At 44.1% G+C, this 22,034-nt stretch overlaps 1 protein-coding gene across 4 annotated transcripts in view; it reads left to right on the top strand.

Annotated features, from left to right (window-relative positions):
• MYRF (myelin regulatory factor) overlaps positions 1–22,034 on the top strand; it is a 92,918-nt gene that overhangs the window by 23,293 nt on the left and 47,591 nt on the right. The gene's annotated exons all lie outside the window — the stretch shown is intronic.

Below are 22,034 nucleotides of genomic sequence, written 5' to 3'. Positions count from 1 at the left end.
GGGAGGAGGAGGAGGAGGAGGAGGAGGAGGAAGAAGAAGAAGAAGAAGAAGAAGAAGAAGAAGAAGAAGAAGAAGAAGAAGAAGAAGAAGAATAATAATAATAATAATAATGGTTATGGGGAATGTGGGCCACTTGTATATCTAGACCTGCCCCCCTCTGTGTGCCCCCTGTGCACCTCCTAAACCTGTTCTGGGAGATTCTGCCAACCCTCCAGAGAATATTGAGGGGTGTTCAGGGGGCATACAGGGAAAGAGAAGGGGAGGTCATAGAATCGTAGCATTGTAGAGGTGGAAGGGACCCTGAGGGTCATATATTCCAGCCCCCTGCAATGCAGGAATCTTAACAAAAGCACCCATGAAAGATGGCCATTCAACCCCACTGCTTGAGGAGGCCTCGCTCCGTACATGCAGCAACTTCTTAGTTGAATCCCCCACCCCTCCCATCTGCATAGAACATCTCTGCTTAGAGAGGTGTACTGTTACTGGACCAAGTTCAGGCTACTACTATAAGTATACAAAGCCCTTAAGAACACGGGGCTAGTTTACTTGCAGGGTGGCCTTACCTAGGGGTGTCCAAACTTTTTTCAAAGAGGGCCAGATTTGATGAAGTAGACATGCGTGAGGGCGAACCAAAGAGCCGACCAAAGTTGTTGACCTTTTTTAGGATTGAAGCTATTGAGCTTTTTATTGGAAATTTTTTTTTTAGGATTTTATGTATACCTACTGGACTGCTTCGATCTGCAGAACAGCTGCTGTTGCAGTTGCCACATAATACTTGTTCTGCGCTTGTAATCAATCTTTCAGTCCATCTTTCACTTTGGAACTCCCCAGCTATTGAAATCAGGCAGGCAACTTCACTGTATTCTTTTCCATACCTTCTTAAAACTTTTTTTTTTCCATTTAGGCAGACTTATCCAGACATGTGTTTTAACCCTTTTTAGCTACTCTTGGCTTTAATTAGTTTTGAATGTATGAAAATACCTGTTTTTATGCGTAGTCTTTAATGTTTTTGGAAGCCACTTAGAGGCTTTCTTACAGTCAAGCAGCATATAAATCCTGCAAAATAAATAAATAGGAAGATCCCTGCTGGATCAGACCAAAGGCTAGTCCAGCACCCTGTTTCTCACAGCTGCTCATGGGAAGCCCACAAGCAGGCCATGAGGTACAGCAGCCTCCTGTAGTTGTCTCCTGGTAATCTACTGTTGCTACTGGTATTCAGAGACATGGTTCCTCTGATTCTAGAGGTAGCATATTGCCTAATACCTTTTAAAAGTCATCTTGGTTTTAATTTTTACGTGCTGGTCTAATCCTGACTTCCTGCAAACCATGGTTTGAAGATCCACAAAGCAAGTTTGCCAAACTGGTTAAGGGTGAATTTGGTTGCTGTTGGTGCAATTGTCTTGCTAAAATATTGTTAAAGCTGACAAGGAAGGGAGGAGTGAACGCCTGCACAAATACCCTATCTTAAGTGGTGTGTGGGTGTGTGATCTTATTGCAACTTCTTCTGGGTCATACCTAAAGTGCTGTAAATACAAGGTAACTTTCAGATGACCCCTTAAAGAAAATAAATTGGTGCATTACTGGTCAGTGTTAGGAATGATTCTTTAACACTTGATTAGTGCCTTGGAAGTAGGGCTCAGAATGTTGCAGCTGATACCAAATTGGGAATATCTATGAGCAGCAGTGAGGATAAGGAAATAATTCCAAAATACTTCTTCATGCTGTGTAAAGCTTGGTTTAGGGAGTGAATGGTCAAATGATCAGCTGGTATATTCAGGCCTACTTGCTTGTGTTATCATATTGGAGTGGGGTGGGGGGGAGCCCCATACCTGCTAACTAGATAACCTAAGTTCGAGCGCTCGGAATCAGTGACAAAAGAGCATCTTGAACAGATGGACAACGAGGAACGGAGAGTTGGTGGTAGGAATGTAATTAAATATGGGTTTGGATTATGTGGCAGTAAACACAGTGTAATAAAAATTGCCTGCTCTTTAACTGTCATATCATTTATACTCCTGCTCCATGTTGCAGCAAGTAGAACATTGTAATCTCATGTGACTATTGAAACATCTTGCATATCTATAAGTGGTTCAACTGGTTAGAGCATGGTGCTGATAACGCCAAGATTGCAGGTTTGACCGCTGTATGGGATGGCTGCATATTCCTGCATTGCACAGCGTTGGACTAGATGATCCTCAGGGTCCCTTCCAACTCAACAATTCTAAGATTATTTGACTACAGAGGAGGACTGAATTGGAAGGGGTGGAGCTTTGGGGACTTCCGTGCCGGACATTTAGAGCACTTAGCGGCCATGGCTTACCCAGGAGAATCCTGGAAACTAACTAGTTAAGGGTTCTGAGAGTTGCTAGGAAATTCCTATTCCCCTTACAAAGCTACAATTTCCAGACTTCCCCTGGGATTGGTTGTTAAACCATGCTGGGAATTGCAGCTACTGGATTCTTTGGGAGAAGCCATAACATAAATTGGTGGATAAGGGTGAGATCCAACATAGTACAGGTGGGCATCATTCATGCAGCACGGCTTCTCCTTCTCCCCTGGCTGTGCCCATGGACCTCCAAACTCTGCCCTAGAGGGTTGGGAGACTGTATGGAGCAGAAAGGGGACAGGGAAAATGCAGGCAGCTGAAGAGGAGTGATTTACATATTGCAAGTGGGTGTCATTGGATGTCACCCTAGTACAGGTACCATGAGTATCTAGAACTTCTTTATTGCCTTTTGAGTACCAGTTCATGGAAATATTGTGCTAGCAGGTTTCCCATAGACATCTGGTTGGCCCCTATGAGAGCAGGATGATGGACTAGATGGGCCATTGGCCTGATCCAGCAGGATCTTTTTAGGTTCTTATTTACCTTTCAGCAAGCATGGTGGAAAATGACAGCCTATGCAAGCCAGAGAAGTAGGACTGGAATCCATATCTCTTTAAAGCCATCCGGTCAATAGTGTCATTTCTGAAGCTAAATTGGATAAGATTCTAGACAATGTGCTACAGTCAGGGGTCATGTACTGCCCATGGAGAGAGCCGTTGAATGAATTAAAATGTGTTATCTAATGACTCATTCTTCTTGTGTAATTTCCCTTCTTCTCCCCCATTTGTTAACAGCTGCACTGGTTGCTTCATCAGTTTTTTCCTCCCCAAGCTATTTCAGAAATGTTTAGTGCTACGTGTTTCCTTTTGGTGGGTCTTAATTGACACTCGGATCTATTGTCAATAGATAAAGATGGTTTGGCAGCCCCAGAGAGCATTAGCAGGGTGCGTTCGTCTGATGGCTGTCTCACACACAAAAGTTTTAGAGGCTTTAAGTGAAATTGGTTTCAAGTGGAGGTGAAGAGCCAAAGTGGGTGAACAGAAGCCTTTGGGGGTCTATCACTGTGCCTGGCTATAGTGTTTCTGATAGCTGGTGGGGATGTTTGAGTGCCCCAATCCCTACCAAATAAAATATTGTGTACATGAGCAAAAGGAACATGTTAATTAGAAAGGGCCTTTCCCCACCATGCTAGCTTTTCTATCTTAATTGAGATTTTTGTAAAAAAATAAAATGTGAGGAGCATTCCATTCTCCACCTGTCGTTTGAAATGGTACAGCTCAGCACTCGGAGCTTCTGCTCGTCTGTTTTAACTCTTAGTCAGACTGGCAATCCACAGCCACCCCAATGATAAATTGAGAGTTGATTTAGTGAGCGACTGAATTGCAGCATAACTGAAAACATCTGGTTTGGGCAGAAAAAAAGTCTGTCTTGGCATGAACCTGTTTAGAGAGAGGAAGGCAAACCCAGCAGAACTTTTTGAAGAGTGATACAGTGATGTGTGCAGATGGATGTGAATCCTGATAACTGCATGTGGCTGCACCAAGTGATAAGAAAGACCCCAGTAGGTCCTTGCCAGGATCAGAGTTCCAAGGCCTGCAGGTTAAAAGGTTCTGGTGACGTAGGGGAGGAGAGGCTGCCGCACTAGATGAAAGCATAGTCAGCAGAAAGTTAGGCAGCAAGGAAGATGGCTCCTGTGGAGCCTTAGTAGAGTGGAGGCAATGCCATGGTAAGGTAACTTGTCATCAAAGAACAGAGAGCAGCATAAGGCAGCAGGCCGGCTGGCTGGGATGGTAGCAAACATAATCAGGCTGAAGACAAAGCAAGACACAGTTGCTGGGGCAAAGGCTTCACCCTGACCTGGAAGCTCCTTTCCCCAAGTAGGTCACCAGTCTTGGGGAGGGTGAGCAAAGCCCTCTGCTGGTGAAGACCTGCAGTGGCTCAGTCGGTTAGGAAACCAGCTGTGAGATGCAAGGTTGCTGGTTTAAGCTACCTGCACTTTTTATTTACATTTATTTTCCACTTTTACTCCAGAGAGCTCAAAGTAGTATACAGTGGTACCTCGGGTTAAATACTTAATTAGTTCCGGAGGTCCGTTCTCAACCTGAAACTGTTCTTAACCTGAAGCACCACTTTAGCTAATGGGGCCTCCTGCTGCTGCTGCGCCGCTGGAGCACAATTTCTGTTCTTAACCTGAAGCACTATTTCTGGGTTAGCGGATTCTGTAACCTGAAGCGTATGTAACCTGAGGTACCACTGTATGTGCTAGCCTTCCCCGCCCCCTTTATCCTCACAACAACCCTGTGAGTTAAGTTGGCTAAGAGTGTGATTGGCCATGGCAACATGAACCTGGGTCTCCAGGCTTAGCCTGGCACTCTGAACTCTGACATTCTCTCCTGGGCTAAGAGGACTAAGCCTGAGTGTTCTTACATCCTCTGCCATTTCCATTTCTGTTCTTCTTGGTGCAAAAGGCAAAGCATGCATCCAATAGTGGTTTTGGAGTTTGTCATGTATGTGCATGGATTTGCTAATTGAACGTATTGCGCGGGATTCATCTAACAAAACACGTCAGAGATAGACATGCACAAGGACTTCCACTTGTGCAATGGGTCACCCGCCATCTCCTCTCCCAGACCCCTCAAAGTTGACTCAGGGTGCGGAGAGAGGAATCATTTTGTCTGGCAAGCCGAAAAGCTTGTGCAGACATAATGTTTGTAATGGCACACCGTTGAATTCCATCTGTTGTAATTAACTGTTTCACAAAGGTGGGAATATGAAAATGTGTATTTCTCCCAAGACATTTCATATTAATAGATGAGAGAAGCTTTGAAAGCTGCTCGGTTATCTGTTCCGCAGACCTGTTTGAGATTAGGGATTTATTGCCTGTGAGTAAGTTTGACCCAGGGTGAGGCTGGGGCTGTCTCTGTATGTTTGGGACTTGCGTGCTGAGAGTCAGATGAAGGAATAATATTATGGATTTCCCAGCAGTTGTCCCAGGTGCATGATGTGAGCTGACAGGGTCTGATAGTGAGAGAGCAGTCGTTTTCCAGGAATGATTGTGCTTTCCTTGCAACCTTTCTCCATCTCTTATCCTGAGACAGAATGTGGGATGTTGTGTTGTTAACAGTGAAGACTATGAAAATGGAATTGGATTATAAATGGCCCAATGTGTGTCTCCAGGCAGGCACCTTCACAATCACCAAATGCTGATGTTTATATGTGCTGTGATTTCCTCCATCTTAGCGCATGAATTGACAAGTAGGCCATTGACTGCCGGGGCAGAGGGGGGGAGCACTGGGGAGCATACAAATGCTCTTCTGTGTTGTTGCTCACACCTTCCCCTCCTCCTCTGTCCCAGTGTCCAGAAGACAATGGCTCAATCCAAGCCAATATTCACAGCTGGCATGGGCAGAGGAGAGGCCAGGGGAAGGGTGGAGAGGCTGGAAAGAGCCAGGGGCCAAGAGAGAGGCCAGAAAGAGGAAGAAGGAGGTGATGATGATGATATTAGGTCTTGATATGAACACCTAGAGAAGGTGTTCAGGAAATATTGGGGGGGGGGGAGAGAATCCTGAATGGGGAGGAGGGGAAAGGAGAAAGGTATCAGTATATAACCATTTATCCTCATACATATGCCTACAACATGTAGTGGATGGGATTTTGCATGGCTAAATTGGACAGCTTGAAACCTGCATGCATTTATATTCACCCCATGCTTCTTTTGATTGCCTATCTTGTTATCCCAAGATTGGGAAAGTGGAGAGATCAGGACAGAGGTGAAGAAGCAGAATCACTCTTATTTCAAAAATCGTGGTAGAATTAGTTGTCCCAGAGGTCAACAAGAAGCTGATGTTTTACTTACAAACGGGGGCGGGGGGGGGGAATCCTATGTAGAGAAAATTTGAAGAGCTATGGCTGCAGTCCTCAGAACTGTACCTGAATAACCTAATATGGAAGGCCTTCAAGCTATTTGAGTTCATCTACTCTCTCTTCCAACCCCTTATCACCTTTGGAGTCTGTCTGCTAAGCGATCACTTTCCTTTTTTGCTGTATTCTAGAAAGTCATGTCGCTGTGCAATATTTTCATTAGCTGAACGAAGTCAGGCCTGTATAAGACTTTAGAAAGCAGCTAATGGGGTCATTGGCACATTAGGAAAAAGATACTGTAAAGGTCCGTTTTATGCATTACATGGGCTTGCCAGCTACTGGATGTCCACTTAATTAGGAGCTGCAGTCAATTACTGTCCTCCAATAAGCATGTTTGTTAAGACAAATGTACTTGCAAACCTGTATTTAGTTGCACTTTAAAATGTCTTAGGCATACATCTGAAAATGTAATGTGAAAAGGTGCCCTAATGGTGATAATACACGATGGGGTTTATAAGTGAACCATTCTGACCTGTGAAGTATTTTGAGCTCTTTGACCATCATAGGCATACACGGTATCATTAGGGAAGAACTCCTTTGGAGCTTTAACTTTAGCCCTCTGTTGAAAAATGACAAATGAGAATAAATTCTTTTCTTTTCTTTTAGGTTCTTGGGTTGTATTGGATATCAGGAGCTTTAACTTGTAATAAGTGCTTAACAAGCCATGTGGAATTCCCCTTGTCTCTTTGCCCTGAGTCCTGGTTGTTCCCATGATGTGTCTTGCATGAAGTTGGCCCAGAATTGCAAAGCAAAATGATTGCTTTCCTCAGATCAGAAGGTGGAATCTGTGACAGTGCTGTGGTGAACAGCGTGTATATGTGTGTGTGTCTTCAGTGGTGGGTTAGAGTTCAAACCTCTTTGCTTTAGCAATCCTCAGAGATCTGGAAAGTGATTTCTAGATTAGTTTTCAACTGTATCTTTATGTGGCTCTAACTTCCTTGGTATCTGTGAGACTAAGCTGACTTGTACCTTAAGACACCAGTGTCTGGAGGCTGGGGTTCTCAAGCACTGGCTTACTAAGCTTTCCTAAACCACCTGGGAGAAGGAACCCTGTGCTAATTGTGGCCATAATTGATCTGGCATGAAAGAGCAGAAGGGGAAAGAGGAGACCTCACGGTATGCTTTGAAGTATCAGGGGATCCAACGGAAGCAAAAAAATAAATAAAAGCAAAAGTGGTCATCCTGTCCATTGAAACCAAATGAACAAAGAGAGGAATCAGAAATAGTGTGTCGTTTTAACAAGGAACCAAATACCTATCAATAGTCATTAAATTGCATTGATCAAATGGTAGCTGAAAGGTACAAAAGTCAGGTAGCTGAAGTGGCAGGGATGTATCCTTGAATTGCCCGAAACTCTGTAGGAAAGCATACTTCATACTTTAAGACAATTGCAGCAAAGTGATAACGTGACCTATCTAGAGCTGATGATTTTGGATGGTTTATTGAGAGCGTGGTAGGGAGTAAATTGGTGCTGGATCCAAGGGCTTTTCAAGGATCTTATCTGCTCTAGTTTTTATGGTGAGGGTTTTGTGTATATGTGTGCATGCAGGCTTATTATATCCTTGCTTAGTAAAATGGTCCTTATCCCATTTTCCGTTGTATCTCAATATTTTGTACATGCTCGGAAGAAGTAGCGGACTGCAGCCACTTTGCCCTGGGTGGTCTGTGAGGTATCAGCATTGTGGGGGTGGGAAGGGTGCATTTGTGACTACGGTGCCCTCTCAGGTCACAAGAGTTGCATCTCCTTCTGAGAGTGGCTGCTTAGTTTTACCGTCAGGTAATAAAGAGCTTAATTAATGAGGAATGCTGAGCTGCATATCTGGGTTGAGGTTTAGGCAGGCACAGTGAACCTTTTGCAAAGTCTGCACACACACCATACATTTAAAGCATATATGACTCCCCTCAAAGAATCCTGGGAACTGTAGTTTGCTAATGGTCCTGGGAATTGTAGCTCTGTGAGGGGTGAACTATATTTCCCAGGAATCTTTGGGGAGATCATGTGCTTTAAAATGTATGGTGTGTACAAAGCCAAAAGCTTCCTCTCTTGCTTTTTGCCCATTGCTGCGAGATAAGGAGGAGTCAGTTTCCAAAGCACAGATGGCCCCCATTGTGTTACTTCTGCTGGGAGGCGGAAGAGGTACATGGAGGGAGATACACACTGTTTTAACAGCCAACTCTGCATCTGAGTGAATGTCCCCACAATGAATATTCCTGCGATGACCCAGTATTGCAACTCTGGCTGTAGGTGACCAAGGGGAAGTGATTGAGCATAGCAGCGTGTTTCCCCCTCAGTCATTCCTGCAGCCTTCCCCCCTTAAGGCAGTGTTTGGTTAGGAATCTCTTGTGTGGATTCTTCAAACTCATGGCTGGAGAACAAGCCAATCAATAGGCAGAGAAGTATAAACATGGAGGAAGGCAGAAGCGGGGAGAGGAGCCTGGTGCGTTCCAGAGAATGTGCCGATGAGGCACACTGATTTTGCAGCCCATTGTGTATATTCATTGAAACCTTTTGGCAGTCACCTGCAAAGGACAGTTGTATATGAACGGACATCTGCCCTGGTTCTAGGTTTGGATAGATATAGCGCCCAGAAGTCCCTACGGTGGGTAAAATAAGGCATACTAAGTAGCACATCCACCTGGGTGCAGTAAAGGTCACAGTCTGAGACAGTAGGAAATCATAGCTTTAGGATAATATGTAGTACACTGAAGAGTCTTCTCTGCGATAGCAGGGATAGTAAATGAGAGTGTTTGCTGTTAAAAGTCTGCTACCCATAGCGACCCAAGGCAGACAGTTTCTAAAGAGAGGTATTCTGTAGGGTTCCTATGCCTCACCACTGTCTCCCTGTGTGATCTCGACCAAGTGCCTTAACAGCCTCGTGCCTCGGTTTCCCTACCAGAGAACTGTATTTACAAGCAATATAACATTTAACCTACCACAAGGGGAGCTGTGGGAACTAGTTGTGGCACTGTAAGGTAATTTCATACGGATGATATACACAGATTATTTCCTTTCCAATGTCCTTCTGACTTTTTCTAATGCAGAATCCTCCCTCCCCTCCCAAAAAATCATAAGGTAGAGAAGTGAAGTTACAGAGAACCAGGCAGAGGAACCCACCCTATGGAACGCCCTCCCATCAGATGTCAAGCAGATAAACAATCATTTGACTTTTAGAAGACATCTGAAGGCAGCTCAGAAGGGAAGGGAAGTTTTTAATGTTCGATGTTTTATTGTGTTTTTATTTTTTGCTGGAAGCTGCCCAGAGTGGCTGGGGCAACCCAGTCAGATGGGCGGCATATAAATGATAAGAACTATTATTTTTATTCAGAGTTGGTGTTGGAAATTTCGTTTGGAGCTCATGCCCCCCCCCAGTCCCCCGAATCACACCACAGGTTGCAAAACAGTCAAAGTCTGTGTTGATTTCCAAGGTGGAAATGGCAAAGAGGGGGGACAGAATAGATGCATTGGTACATTTTATTGCAGGGTGTAATGCTCATCTGCAAACATAAGTTTGGGTCATGTCACTTAAATACAATCCCAGGTGTTTTCCCTTATTTGTCATTCACTTTTAGCGTAGCTTCGTGTACCTGAAGTTATACATCCTAAACCCAGTGGGGTGGTGCTTCCTGGATTTTAATGTGATCAAGGAGAGAACAGAATTTTCCTGTCTCCCAATATTACCCTGCATTATGGAAGCTCGCATGCTGCGTAGCCGTAACTCTGCTCCATTCGGCTCTTCCCCATTCACCCTCTGCTTTCTCAGGCCTCTACTTCCCCACCTCCACCCACCCCACCTCGCTGGTGTGCACCAGCCTATTAAAATGGCTGACCTTGTCATCTTCTCCAGGTTCTTGCATCTGGTTCTAATTAAGGTAAACCCCTCCCCCCTCTCTCTGGCAGTTCCTCTGCACTCCCCCACTTTGTGGCCCCGGGGAGGATTATAGGTGATTAGAAGATGAGCAACAGAGCAAGTATACAAGCAGGGTGGAGGAAGAGAGGGAGGGGATTTTATAAGTGGAAATACCATATATACCTATCAGCGTATCTTGCAATGTACGTTCTGTTCTTAATCTCTGCACTTTGTAAATACAGTGACCTGAAGCACCTTCAACATCTGCAGAGAACTGCTAAAAAGCCGAAACAGATCTTGCTCCATATGAAGGATATCTCAAGTCAGGCTTCTTAGGGTCAAGTTTGCAAAGTAGGATCTGGAATGAAACTGTGATGGTAGAAAGGTGGTGGTGTTTTTGTTTCAGCTTGCTGATCACAAATTCATTTGCTCTGCAATTTATTGAATCCATCCCTGACCTGGTCACCTAGTACTGGTTTGATGCAGGGGCCACTCTGTGATGTGGGGTGGGGGTGGGGGTGGGAACCCATAGGAATTTTTATCCTGAAGGCACTAAATGCTCTACAATGTGCTGCCGTGTGTCCCTTTGGGTCGGAAGGATGGGCTACAAATTCAATAAAATAAAATGCAATAAACAAATTAACTGTTACGGTGTATTCATAGCAGCCCTCCATCATATTCCTACCTTACAAACAGAATGGAGACACTAAATCATTCAAAGCTGCCCAGTGTGCCCAAGTCAGAAGTCCAAATAAACACGATCCATTGTATCACCCCAAGTTCCTTTTTGTACTCTGGCCAAGTTTTGACATTTAGGACTGACAGAGAAAACCAGTCCAAACAGTGGAATTCCTGGCATTCTCACATGTTCAAAGGACTCAACTTTTTCTAGGGCTCTATTCCTTTTGTTAGGCTGGTACTTGAATTAATGCCCTTCTCTCTCTGCCCCCCTCCCCCGCCTCATTCCCCCCAGCTCCTTCCAAATAAACATTTGCACCATTTCCTGACACTTTCCTGCAGTTTGGGAGTAGAGGAAACTGAGGATACCTTAGGATGGTAACTGGGAATTCTGGATTTCAGCATGTAAATGCCTGGTTCAGTCCCTTGGGCAGCTTCCTATCTTTCAGTCTGCTCAGTGAGAGTGCAAATGAGAAGTTTGTGAGAGGTTTGGGCACAGGGGTTATTGGAGTAATTGGAAATGCTTCAGAAGGTTTAGGGTTAGTGAAAGGTAGCTCTGAAAAGATTTGTATGCACTTCAGCAGTGCTGGCCTGCCCAAGAGGCAGCAGAAGCAGCCACCTCAGTGATCTCAAGCAAGTTGGCTTACATGAAAACTCTATTAAAATCAATACAAAGACAACAAAAATGCAAAACCAAGTCTGCATGACTAGCAGTGCTAAAATAGGTTTGAGCCATCAGGTATAAAATCTGCCACCTGTTCATGCCAACCATCAGGGTTTCAAATGCCGGGTTGAACAGAAGCGTGGTTACTAGGAAATGTGCACTGTAACATGAAGCTTGGATAGCTCAGTTGGTTAGAGTATGGTGCTGATGATGCCAAGGTTGCAGGTTTGATCCCCATACGGGAGAGCTGCATTTTCCTGCATTGCAGGGGGCTGGAGTAGGTGATCCCAAAGGTCCCTTCCAACTCTGCAATTCTATGGTTGTAAGTGGCATAGTATGGGACGCGGGTGGCGCTGTGGGTAAAAGCCTCAGCGCCTAGGGCTTGCCGATCGAAAGGCCGGCGGTTCGAATCCCCGTGGCGGGGTGCGCTCCCGCTGCTCGGTCCCAGCACCTGCCAACCTAGCAGTTCGAAAGCACCCCCGGGTGCAAGTAGATAAATAGGTACCGCTTACCAGCGGGAAGGTAAACGGCGTTCCGTGTGCTGCGCTGGCTCGCCAGATGCAGCTTTGTCACGCTGGCCACGTGACCCGGAAGTGTCTCCGGACAGCGCTGGCCCCCGGACTATAGATGTGAGATGGGCGCACAAACCCCAGAGTCTGTCAAGACTGGCCCGTTCGGGCAGGGGTACCTTTACCTTTTAAGTGGCATAGTAGGCTTTCCCAGGGAAATAACTCCAAAGGTGCAGTGTCCCTGCTCAAAAAACCCTTGCTCCAGAGACCTGGAGATATTATTTCCCAGGAGAAACAGAATCCAAAGCAAGGCTGTATATATGGGAACTGGCATACAGCCTTGCTGTTTAAAGTTTACTTACTCTTCTGACTGGCACCTTGATTCACTTGTGGAAGCAAATGGGCAGCCAATGTAGATGGAGGTGACATTTGCACTAGCTGCCTCTTCCAAACAATCTTTGTGAGCTTAGCAAAGCACTGGGTGGTGGTGATGAAAACCCTTGACCTCTAGGGAGGGGCAAGGTGTATTGGATGTTAAAGAAAGAGGACACTGTTGTGACTTGGGATTTCAAGGTAATCAGCATGGACACCAAACTCTCAGTTCTTGCCCTGTTTCCAATATGACTCAGCTGGGGTAGCTCAGTTGGTAGAGCATGAGACTTTTAATCTCAGGGTCATGGGTTCAAACCCCACAATTCCTGCATTGCATGGGGTTGGGCTAGATGACCCTGGTGGACCCTTCCAACTCTACAGGTCAATTATTCTATTATCTGTTTGAATCATCTGACTTTACGAGGAAAGTTTAACTGCCAAGCAACAAGTTCTGATGTTTAAACTTAAACGAGATCCTCCCCCAACATTTTTGGAGTCTTTCTTTATCTATTTTTTAAAAAATACAAACAGGGACAGAAATGAGAGTTCTGTCTCAGAAGAAAAGAACAAAGAGAACATGTTTGATATTCATTCATTTATTTGTTTGTTTTATTTACATACCACCTTTTCCTCAAGGTTGTATACACGGTTTTCCACCTCCTCAGTTAATCCCCACCACAATGCTGTGAGATAGGTTAGGCTAAGAGGCAGTGCCTGCCCCACTGAGATTCATGACTGAGTGGGGATTTGAACCCTGGTCTCCCAGGTCGTATTCTGACACTCAGTGATTTTAATGGGAGATATTAAACCACATACTCACTCTATCCACTGATGTGAATGAGGTTTAAACATGCAATTGTGCATAATTTAGATACCCCATGCCTATTTTTTAAAATACCTAATGAAAGGATACTCAGTTTTACCGGTAATCTAGTTGCTTCAAGAAAATGCATATGTAACTAGATTTTTTTTTCATATATGCAGCATTCCACATGATTCTGAACTATTTTCCAATTTTAATGTTCCTCTAGCTGTAATTAACATTCTCAAGTAGTTGGCAGCGAGTAGGTTTTACTCTCTCTTTCATCAGTCCCAAAAGATGTAGTGAAAGAGAGAACGTGACTTACTGTGCCTGAGACAACAAAAAGCCTCTTTCCGAAAGCTCATAATCCTCCGATAGTCCCACCAGATGTGCATTATATATGCACTTGGATATGTCTGTTGGGGTTCCACGGATGTGAGTTGACTGAAAGATGGTGCAAGAGCGGACTGTACATATTTGCTTTCTAATATGTAGGTGTGGATGTTCTGCTGCTTGGTTTGTTGCTATCTGATTCAACGTTTTGTAGAGAAATGTCGAAAAGGGGATTTCACTGAGGTTTGGAAACATTGGGGCTTGTTAAACACTGGCTACATTCAAATGTCACAATAAGCCAGAAACTCTGGCTTATGGTAGTTTATTGGGATCGAGCAGTGAGCTGCTGCCCAATCACTCCTGTTTGCTCCACTTTTGGCATGAGCAGGAGAAGCAAACCAGGAAATGGCAGTTAAGCTTAACTTTCTATTACAATCATACCTCAGGTTGAAGTTGCTTCAGGTTGAGCGTTTTTGGGTTGTGCTCCACGGCGACCTGGAAGTAACAGAACACGTTACTTCCGGGTTTCGTCGCTCACGCATGCGCAGACGCTCAAAATGACATCACGCGCATGCACAGAAGCGGCGAATCGTGGCACATGCACATGCAGACGCGGGTTGCGTTCGCTTCAGAATGTGAACGGGGCTCCAGAACAGATCCCGTTCGTATCCAGAGGTACCACTGTATAACCAAATCTGGAGTTTTGGTTTGGTCCTCCCAAACAAGCCACAATTGCTAGCCAACCCAAAGCTATGATTTGTTGTTGACTTGCTTGTGGACTCTGTGGGAGAAAACAAAACACCATTGTGGGTTTGACTGTAACAGGAAACCGGGGGAGATTCAAACAGGAGTCACAAGGCAGCGTGCACCCAATAAACCTCTGGCTCATTGTGACATTTCAAATCGGGCATGCAGAACTTCAAAATGATAAGGATGCGACAATTAAAATAACTTTCTCTTTATTCTCTGATTGCTAAATGATTGTCTGCATCAGGGGCAGCCAACATGGTGCCCTCCGGATGTTGTTGGATTCCAACTCCCATCTGCCCCAACTAGCGTGTCCAGTGGTCTGGGATGATAGGATTTGTGGTTCACCTTGCCTACTCTGGTCTAAGCGGAAAGGTCTTTAGCACTTCTAGAAAATATGGAGCCTATATTGGCTTTCTGGAGAAAGATTCTTTCAAAGTAGCTGGGAGGCACTCCTAATAAATTCTTCCCTTGATATCATTGCTAGTCTAGTTTGCCACATAGGTGACATATGAGGAGACTGCTTTGAGATTGTAAAAGGAGGTAGGAAAAGAGCCAATACCTAGAGTAACTGAAGCCTAAGCCATTTGGCAATAGTCTTCAGGAGCATCTCAACACAAGGTGGAATACCTCAGTCCAGTCTTGAGGTTGGGCTCTTTAAGTAAAAGAGAAAGGCCACAGCCCCCTCACTAAACAGAGTCAATAATATTGGTAAAATACTCACGTTCTCACTATGTAAGCCAGCTGCTGGTATATACTGTACTTAATTTGTACCTAATATTGGGATATAGCTTCCAGATGTACCTGTTAGATAGGTGAAGTTTAAGGCTGACCTGAATGTTCTCATGTGAACTTATTCCACTCAGAACAGATATTTGGATATGTGGTGCCATCTAAAGCCAAATCAGAGCAAGGGTTATTCTTCCTGCTCTTCCTCTAGTGAGTTGTGGGTGAAATAAAAAGAGAAAATGGAGCCCAGCAGCACCGAGAAGCATGAGTGCTGCCACTGCCAGGACAGCTGGTAAATGGAGTGAATTTTGTATGGCCCCCAGAAAATGTTATGTGTTTGTGTGTTTCAGCTCCCTATGTAAAATACTATCTTTATTTAAATTCTGCCCTTATAACAGCTGTGTCTGAATGTAATACTGAGCCACAGTTTGGTTCCACAGTTTGGTGGCATCATTGGGCTCACAGGTTCTGCTTCCCCTCTTCCCCTTTGGTGCATCAGTGAGAGGAGACCAGAAACTTTCACTTTCACTTACTCGTTTTATCTCAACCAGGAATTGTGGTTAGTGCTAATTATTGTTTAAGGTAGTCTTCCCTAACTTGGTGCCCTCCAGCTGTTTTTTGGCTGAATCTGATGGGAGCTGTCGTCTAAACCAGCTGGTGGATACAAGCTGGAGGAGAAATCTGTTTTAAGGAAACAAACGGGTATCTGAAACCGCAGTTTGAAAGTGGCTTGTTTTCTAGGGCCTAAACTTTGTAGTATAGACTAGTCACAGTTTGTCCAGGTTGGACATATTGAGTAACATCATCTAGCTGAAAGTGAAACAATAGTTTCTGCCTCGTAACCAAAATGGAGGGTGAAGCAGGAGGCAGGCTTGGCCCTGAAGATTGTGTACATAATACCAAATCATTATATTATGTGCAAAGCAAGGCCTAAGGTACACTCTACCAAAATTGTTTTGTTTTGCCTGTTAAGTGCTGAAGATTGACAACAAAGGAAAGTTATTAAGTTCTATAAATAACAATATATTCAAGCTGCATTTCTGAAGGTTGTTTATTGTTTCTGCTAATAACTATGTTATATTTGAAAGGCACATTGCAGCTTTGCAGTAGAAGGTATAATATTGTTGGAACTGTCACTGAGGAACAGCACTGAAATTGTGAAAAGAAATAAAATGATAGGTTTGTGTGGCACACTGGGGGGGAAAGCAGCTTACAATAATATGTTAAGAAATGTAACTTTTGAAGTGAAGGTTTACAGCATTTCCTAGGAGGGCTTTTCATTTGCCAGGCCACAAGGAAGCTTGTTGTTCTTCCCGTTTGCTGCCTCAGTCTGCTTCTTCCTCATAAAGTGACTCCTATTTTCACTCGGCACCAAAGTTCAAATGCCAGGCTTGTGGGCCTTTGGACTGGAGCTTAGGAAGAGACTAGTAAAGAGCAGGTTGAACCACGCACCATAGAGAACGAAGGGCTCTGACAGAGTTAGCACTTGGAAGTTTTTGCTTGGGGAAGATGAGCGCTGACTGAGTGCATTTTCTATTCCATGTCTGTCTTATTGGAACTGGGAAGAAAGAATCTCTCCCATTTGGGGAGTTTCGAGTGCGTTTGTGTTCCTCTGAAGCTTTCTGCTCCCTTCTAATCTCTCGTTAGAAAGGGAAGGGGGCAAAGGGGCATTGTTTAATGTTGTTAGGAGCTCGTGACTCCAAAGAGCAGCATTAGCTTATAATTAATCACCTAAGCTGGCTTTTGGTAACAAGTCTTTACTGAATAGAAGGTTCGAGCAACAAGATGCTCTTAAGAGCTCGCACTCGGCTGCAGACATTCCAGAGATACTTTTTGCTCCCAGAGAGATGGATGGACAGACATACGAAGGAGCTTGCGAAAAGGCAAACCACGAACAGGTTTGGGGAAGCGATTCCCATTGTTTGAGGTGGTTCAGGGGGAAGAACACAAGATGGGAGCCCGTTGTCTTGTGTTGCATTAAGTTTGTAAGAGATGAGTATTTTTTAAAATTACCCTGGGATGGATACAGAGCATGCTGCTCCAACAGAACTGGCATGTCACCAAAGCTAGAGTAGCTGGCTCAAGTGCCTCTAGCCTAAAGCTGAGAAAAGTCCTGCGAGGATTTGCTTATTTTTAGCAAGAAAAGAACAACAGTCTCCTCATCAACTCACTCGCAACCACTTAACAGGAGTCGGCACTCTTTTTTAGGGTTGCTTATCAGTTCTGTTGTAACTCCCCTAAGCTATCCAGTTGACACACCTTCCCCGTCTGGTTGCTTATCTCACCTTTGCTTGCATCTCCATTAAGTGTTCATGAAAGTGACCTTCAAGGCAAGGTGGCCAGAAGGCAGGAGCTGACCTGCCACCAAAGCCAGAAAGGTAACACTGTGGAACAGTCATGCCTGACACAAACGGCTTGAGGGAGCAGCAGCCAACATCAGGATCTCTCCCGAGGCACACAGAACTCTTTGGAGGCAGCATGCAAAGCACCAGTGTCTTTCTTCGAAGGATATGCATTGTAATCATATCATTCCCCCTGCCCCTACAAATGATTTTTCTCACTGAGCCTTTCATAAGCTTTCTGTTCATATCAACACATTTTTTTAAAATGCGTGTGTGCTGAATTCAGTCAGTCATTTTTGTTTCCAACTGTAGCATCACAAAGCAAGGCTCCATTATTGCTGTATAAATTTATTTATTTGTTACTTTTATAGCCCACCTTCCCTCCTCCCCCAAGGAGCTGAAGGTAAGGTGTGCATGGTTCTCTCCTTCCCCATTTTATCCTTGCAACAACCTTGTGTGGCAGCTTAGGCTGAGAGACTTGCTACTGGCCCAAAGTCACCCAGCGAGTTTCATGGCTGAGCAGGGATTTCATGGCCAAGCATTCCAACACTCTAAATACTGCACTACATGGATGTAACAGTTACATAATTAGGGGATATTATGTCCCTTTGGGCAGGATTCACATAACAAACCCCTTCAGTGGAAGCCCTGCACAAGGGCTTCTTCTTGCACTATGGGGCTTTCCCTTTTCCTCCCCTCACGACTCCCCAAATTGGCCTAAGGGGTTCAGAAGAGCTCCTAGAAGGGGTGAGGGGAGGGTGGAAATTGTTCCATCAGGCAAGCTGATATGCTTTTTCAGACGAGACGTCATAACAACGTGATGTTGAATTCCACCCATTAAGTTTAGTTCTGCTCTCATTTTTCTACAGCTTTTCCTCCATTGAGGTTAATGTACAAACATCTTTGCGGGACGTGGGTGGCGCTGTGGGTAAAAGCCTCAGCGCCTAGGACTTGCCGATCGAAAGGTCGGCGGTTCGAATCCCCGCGGCGGGGTGCGCTCCCGTTGTTCGGTCCCAGCGCCTGCCAACCTAGCAGTTCGAAAGCACGTCAAAGTGCAAGTAGATAAATAGGTACCGCTTTATAGCGGGAAGGTAAACGGCGTTTCCGTGTGCTGCGCTGGTGCAGGCTCGCCAGAGCAGCGATGTCACGCTGGCCACGTGACCTGAAAGTGTCTGCGGACAGCGCTGGCTCCCGGCCTCTAGAATGAGATGAGCGCACAACCCCAGAGTCTGTCAAGACTGGCCCGTACGGGCAGGGGTACCTTTACCTTTACCTTTACCTTTACAAACATCTTTATTAAACACTGAATTGACCCCTGGGTCAGATGTAACTGCTCGGCTAAAAAAATGTTTCCTGGAAGAACACTGTTGATGACTGGCAGATAAGGGCTTTCACTTTACCTCCCCAAATTACAACATTTCAGACTCTTTCTGATTATTTAATGGTTTACTTAAAAAGACTTATTTTGTCCTTTTAGGTCCAACTCATTTTGGGACGGGGACTTGTCTATTTGCCCTATTTGCCACAGCATCATAGACACTGAAGACATGCATAAATAGCAACAGTATGCTGCATGTTATGATACTTCAGATTTGGATGATTTGGTGCCTACTATAATATTTATGCACTTTATAAACATGTAACTAAGAATATAAATAAAGGAAAGTTTATTATTTAAAATATCCCAGTCCATAGAGCTGTTACTTGCTACTGTTTTTTTTCATACGCAATGAAAACTTTTAAGAAGCAAATACAATGCCATATTATTCTAGTCCCCTAATCAAATGATTTCATCATTTATTTCCCCCAGACTTAAGCATGGGTGTCTTTGGTGAATATTATACCAACAAATACATACTCTCACAATCATCTTGTGAGTTGGCAGTTTCTTTAGTTCATTACAAGCTGGATTTTAGTCATCTTTGGGGGTCCAACAGTTTTGCTGGTACAGTGGTACCGCAGTTTAAGAACAGCCCTGTTTACGAACTATTTGGTTTACAAACGCCACAAAACCGGAAGTAGTGTCCCGGTTTGCAAACTTTACCTCAGTCTAAGAATGGAAACTGAGCGGTGGAAGGGCACCAGCGGTGGGAGTCCTCATTAGGGAAAGCATGCCTCAGTTTAAGAACGGTTTCGGTTTAACAACGGACTTCCGAAATGGATTAAGTTCATAAACCAAGGTACTACTGTATTTCATCAAAGGCTTAAAGTTCCCAATTTTGCATTTGTGTAGTAAGTTTCTGTTTGCTATTAGTTGAGCATTTATGGCCTTCTCTCTAGAAGGGCTGGAAACGTGCTCCTTTTTCTAAATGAAAGCTCTGAGTCTGGGGACCCTGATAGGCTTGCGCTGTAACTCTTAAGGACCAGGTGGTCTTCACCCAAGAATCCCAACTGTATTGAATGGGATAAGTAGAAGGGGAGAGATATACTGTATTTTTCCATGTATAAGGTGTTTCCCCTAAAAAATAATTTCAAAAATTAGGGAGTGTCTCCCCCCATTTTCTTAAACCTGAGTCCCCCAAAATAGGAGGCGTCTTATACATGGGGGCATCTTATAGACAGAAAAATACGGCACTTATAGACAGTGATGAACTGTTGCTGATACAATAGGCATTGATAAGAGTGCTGTGCAGCAGTAGACTATCCCATGTGATTTCTCCCTGGTGTGGCAAATCAAAGGTTGTATGCTTTATTATGAAATTGTGTCTCTGGCATACCTTTTCTCAGTTTGTATGACCAAGGGGAAAAGTGCCTCTAATTTTTCTCCCCACTTCAACCCACCCACCTACCCACCAACCCTTTTGGCAAAATTCCTCACTGGATTTATTTCTGCTGATTTGCTTGTCTTGGTATGAAAGGGATTTTCGCAGAGTAAAATGCTGATAGGTTGAAGCCCCCTGTTTTCCTCCCCTCCTTTCCCCCTTTTTCTTTTTGGTTGGTTGGTTGACTAACCTTTACCCAGAATGCTGTTAAGGGGTGGGGAGTGAGAGACGCCTTTGACTGTGTGTGTGCGCTTGTCTGGTGAGCGAGGGACTTCTCATTCTAATCTAATGTGATTGAGCCATTCAGGAAAAGGTTGTCTCTTCATTATCTGAGCTGTGGGCGAAGGACTCCCTCCCTTTTTCTTGATAATGCCTTTGGCACTTAGGAATTGTGCACAAAGCTTCAGACTCCTGGAGAAATAGATAAAGCGGGAGGTTTATTTTTATCAACAAACCCAATCCATTTTTCAGTGCAAGAGAAGAGAAAGAGGGAACTTCCTGGAAGAAAGGAAAAGAAAGTCCAGTCATTCTCTAAACAAGATAGGATACACCATACATTTAAAGCTCACCCCACTCAAAAGAATCCTGGAAGCTGTAAGGGGGCTGGGAATTGTAGTTCTATGAGGGTAAACTACAGTTCCCAGAATTCTTGTGGTGGGGTATGATGGGTATGCAGCTGAAAAGGGATATGGTAGTGGAGTAATGAGGAAGAGCTGATAGTCCGTTCCAAAGAGGCACAGCAAGAAAAGTGGTGGTGATGGGAAATACTGTGTTCTGTAGATGAAAAACTAGTAGGACCAAGGCTTTTGTAATAGCATTTGAACCCAGCTGTGGCATGGGAATGGTGTAGTGAGCTGCCCGAGTGCTGCCTCCCACAGGCAAACCAGACAGGTAACTTCACAGCAGGCATGCAAACATTTTCCCTCATAAAGCAAATAGCAGCTGGGGAGGAGGGCAATTTTCATTGGGAAGATTGAGGGGACAGTTAACCCCCCTTTCCCAGCAGCATAGTCCCAATCTATTGACCCCTTGCTATTTTCAAAAATTGCAAAAGAGATGGGAGATTTGATGAAGGATATCCATAGTCTCGTCTAGTTTGGTCTTCAGGGTCACAGGCAATAAGTATAACTGGAATTTTCTCTCTCTCCTCAGTAAATTCAATGGTTCTTATGAAGACTATTAATCTCTAGGAAGAAACATTTTTTTTTACCAGGACTAAATGACAACTAAGTAATCCTAACAGTTTGTGACTCTTTCTAGAGACAAGCCAGTTGTTATGGTCTATGCCTATTCATTCATTTACTGCTCCCCCTCCCCTTACTGGGGTTGTTCTTTTGGTTATGTACCGGTATGTTTACCCAAGTTGTTTATTGTATGTATTAGACACTTTTATTTTAAATTACTCTTTATTGTTCTGTGCATAAGTTTTGGACTTGGGCTCCTTTCCTCTGCACAAACACAAGGACAAATTCAAAAACTTTTGCTTCCATTCATTTCTAGATATCCATGGTTTAACAGAATATCTGAGCCCTAAATTGTGATTAATCTTAATTATGTTTCACAGAAACAGGACAGCTTCATAAACCAAGGTTTGAAGTTGCCTTGCTTCAGTAAACTATAGTTAAGACTAACCATAGTTTGTCCACTATGTTTAAGACTAAACTGAGGATACAGCCACGTTGGAGGAAGAAAGGGGAGGGAGAGAGACAGTAGACTGAGTCTCAGCCAGGTCTGTTTGTAAAGTGTTACACCCAGGTCACTCTGTCTAAATTATCATTACAGTACTGCTGTTCGTTCATTAAAGTAACATTGACTAAAATGTCTTCTATGATATGGGTGATTCTGAAATACTATAAAAGTTCAAAAATAATACTTTTTTATTATCCCCTTCCTAAACAATTGTTCCTCTAATTTGACTCAAATCCCTTAGCCATTTCTGAGCCCTACTGAATAAAATGGTTCCTCCATCCATCTTTTGTGCCCTCTACTTCTGGTGTCCAT

The sequence above is a fragment of the Podarcis vaucheri genome (assembly GCF_965113315.1).
Source record: "Podarcis vaucheri genome assembly, chromosome: 1".
NCBI classification, from domain to species: Eukaryota; Metazoa; Chordata; class Lepidosauria; order Squamata; family Lacertidae; genus Podarcis; species Podarcis vaucheri.
The sequence above is the reverse complement of the archived record's forward strand: the minus strand, read 5'-3'. Positions and strand labels throughout refer to the sequence as shown.